Below are 3,689 nucleotides of genomic sequence, written 5' to 3'. Positions count from 1 at the left end.
ACTCGGCACTGGTGAGGCCCCACCTTGAGTACTGTGTTCAGTTTTGGGCCCCTCAGTACAAGGAGGACATTGAGGTGTTGGAGCGTGTCCAGAGAAGGGCTACAAAGCTGGTGAGGGGTCTGGAGGACAAGCCTTATGAGGAACGACTGAGGGAACGGGAGTTGTTTAGCCTGGAGAAGAGGAGGCTGAGGGGAGACCTTATCACCCTCTACAACTACCTGAAAGGAGGTTATAGAGAGGTGGGGGCTGACCTCTTCTCCCTGGTGAAAAGTGATAGGACGAGAGGAAATGGATCAAGTTATGTCAGGGGAGGTTTAGATTGGATATTATGAAATATTTTTTCACTGAAAGGGTTATTAAGCATTGAAATAGGCTGCCCAGGGAGGTGGTAGATTCACCACCCCTGGAGGTGTTTAAAAAAAGGCTAGGTGGGGTACCTGGGGACATGGTTTAGAGGTGGTTTTGTCAGGGTAGGTTGATGGTTGGACTTGATGATCTTAAAGGTCCATTCCAACCTCAGCAATTCCATGATTCTCTGAGTGGACAGAAGAACTGCCTGTCCCTGTTTTGGCATCATTAGGGTACCAAAGGATAGAAAACACTGCTGTTCAATGGAAACTTGGTCTGTCCTGGGCCACAGCAGAGCTCTGCCCCTCTTCGGAGCTGCTGTGTTTGGTTTCTGCTACCCCAAAAGGTGGGTTGGGAGGGCAGACAGACAGAGGCAACGGCCCCTGTCTGCCTAAAGGATCTCCCGTGAGAGAGAGAACGATGGTTGTGCACTAGCCAAAATCCCATCATTTTAGAGATACCTGCCAGAATTGGCACTTCTGGACATACTCCATCCTGCAGATACAAATATAGCACGTGTCATAGAACAATACAAAATACCACAGGCTCAATTTTGTCAACAGAGGAGTTTTACTCCTGTGTAACTTCATTTATATGCATGCAGCTATTCCAGTGTCACAGAAGTACTGCAGAAGGAACGTACCCCAAGACTGCTAACAGAGGATGTGCGGGAACCACAAATCTTGTTATAACTCTGCACTAACAAAATACTTTCTGGGTCTATGTTCCACCCTAGGTGCTAGCTTTGGATTTTGTAGCATTGCAGACATTGCCTAACCTTGTCAAAGGTTATTTGTTAGAAAAAACATTTGATTTTATGTTCAGTTCAGGAACTAGGTTACCTTATTGGTTTCCACCCTTTAGAAATCGATGTATTGACCAAATCTTTTATTATATTAATAATAAGTGTAGTAAAAGCCCAATGTAAGAATCTTTCCAGACTTTGGAGAGTGCTGTAGAAAAATCTTCCTCTAGGCTCCTGACTAGCTACTATCCAAGCAGCTTCTTAAATATCTGTTCCATAGGTTGAATGACGTTAACAATGATAGATATTTGTGGGTACAGATCTCTCTCTGCCCAGCTAGCCTTGCTCTAAAAAAGTAGAGAGCTCCTGCAGTATTCAAGCAGCTGTCACTCAGGTTATATATTTAATGGATAAACCCTTTCTGAACTGCAGGTATGATCCTTAAGGTGCTTAGCAAAGATGTTCTTGGAGCAGTTCCTCTTATCCTAGGAATGTAACGATCTGAGCCACTGCTTTTGGTTTTCAGTTCAGCATTACCATTTTAGAATATGCTTGAATTTCTTTTTGTTCAAAATTGGAAACAAATAGCTTGACTTGAATTTTCAAATTTATAGAAATGCAAATAATTTATGTGATCTCTCTACAAGTAATAAGAAAATAGTTATGTTTGAAACTGGAAGATGAGAAGAAAATATATGGATGTGACGAGAGTTCTCCTCTGGCACATTTTGCAAATGTACAATTGCATTACAAAGAAATTTTTTATCTTCCATAATCAGGTAATATAAGCAGGCTAACAACTATTTGTAGTTATGAGCTCTAGCCCTCTGAGAGGGTTGTAAAAAGAATATTCTGCAACAAGCGGGCAATGCAGAGCGTTATATATGAATCTGTAACGTTTCACTGCCTCTCAAATACTACAGGCTTATGTTTGTAGAGTAACAGAATCTGAGCAAAATCCTGTAGTATATTTCGTCACCACTATATACACCTCTAAGTTATACAAACATTCGAGTTTTGAACAAAAAGTGTCAGGCAACCTGAACTAAACAGCACTAGAAGCTCTGTCTATAATGGCTGAAAATGGATTTGCTGTAGAATTAGTCAGTGTGCTCCTGTAAAAAGACTGGTGCTGAGCTATCTTCTATTTTCACAGCAAGTTGGTTATTAACTATAGCCCATATGATGTTGGGAACTTTGACGTGTAACCTAAGATATTTTTTTTTCCCAAAATATCCATGCATTTGCTTTCCTCCTCTAACAGTGTATGTCATTCAATGTTAATTCTGAGCTCCAAAACCAAGAGCCAACTTGTATGTCTCATTCATTAACTGTGAGTGTTTGTAAATAACTCTCCCAGCATTTACAGGATTCATTGCCATGATTTTAGACTGTACAGTGTTTTTTCGTCTTTAAAATTGCAATGATACTTAAGATATACTTTTTTAAGGTAGAAAGAGAATGAATTGACATGCAAGCAGCTTTTTGCGTGCATGTTTCTACACTGAAATATGATATTATGTAACTGACTCCAAATTTAGGTTCTTCAAATTAAATTATATGGGCACAGTAATAATCAGCAAAAGTGAAGACTCGGCCCTAATGAAATCAAGTAACAAACTCCCATTGATTTAATAGACTCAGGATACAGTCGCCCAACTGATTTATAGACAGACCTGCACAGGATGAAACTTCCATCCAGGCAGATCTCTAGCTTGCTCTACTACAGCACAGATGGAGGGGTATGGACCCAAAATAATTATCTTTCCTCTTAAGAAATCTTAATCCTTTGACATTCCAGTTGCTGGTGTGCATCTCCAGGGATGCTCTGCCTAGTTCCCTGAACTTTGTTTCTATACCTGTTACCAGAAGTAACACCGTACTCGCATCCATGCACAGATGGAACAGCATATACGCTACACAGAGAAAGAGCAGCTGTAAGAAATCTTAATTATGATCGTAGCAGCATCGTATGAGGGGACACTAAGGAACCTCCGCCGGATCTCTTCTGGATAGATTTCCCCATGACCAAATAACATGGGCTTGAAGCAGCTGAAGAAACGTCGCACGGAACGATGTCAAATTTAAACAGGGAAAACAGCTGAGCGAAAAATTCATTTTGCAGCAGCACCTGTATTGCAGGTTCCCCTATATACCACATATACACAGCACTGAAGGGTAAAACTTTCCGACACCACACAAAACCACTCCATATTATGGTTATATAGCCATAGTACAGGTTTTTACATACGCGTATGCTGAAGATTCGCCAAGTTGCCTGAAAATACAGCAGGGAGCAGAGCCGAAGACACACACAGACGTAACCAGTAATATCTTTATTAGCATTTTTGTTTGCACCTCTTGTCCCTCCCTCTATTGAAAGGTGGGGGCCGGTGTCACCTCCCCCCCCCTCCCCATTGTCACTGTCCGTACCCACCAAAGGCACTCCGGCTTCGCCGCCTTTCCTCAGGCGAAGCACCTATTCCCCTCGTCCCCACGGGAGCCGGTAGGGTCACGGAAAACCCCCTCGTAGGTGCTGTGGAGACCGCCGCGGGGAAAGCGGCCTCTCCTCGCCCTCCTCCCGCCGCCCCTCAGG

Source organism: Charadrius vociferus, unplaced genomic scaffold (genome assembly GCF_000708025.1).
Source record: "Charadrius vociferus isolate BGI_N301 unplaced genomic scaffold, ASM70802v2 scaffold760, whole genome shotgun sequence".
NCBI lineage: Eukaryota > Metazoa > Chordata > Aves > Charadriiformes > Charadriidae > Charadrius > Charadrius vociferus.
This window is presented reverse-complemented; position numbering follows the sequence as displayed.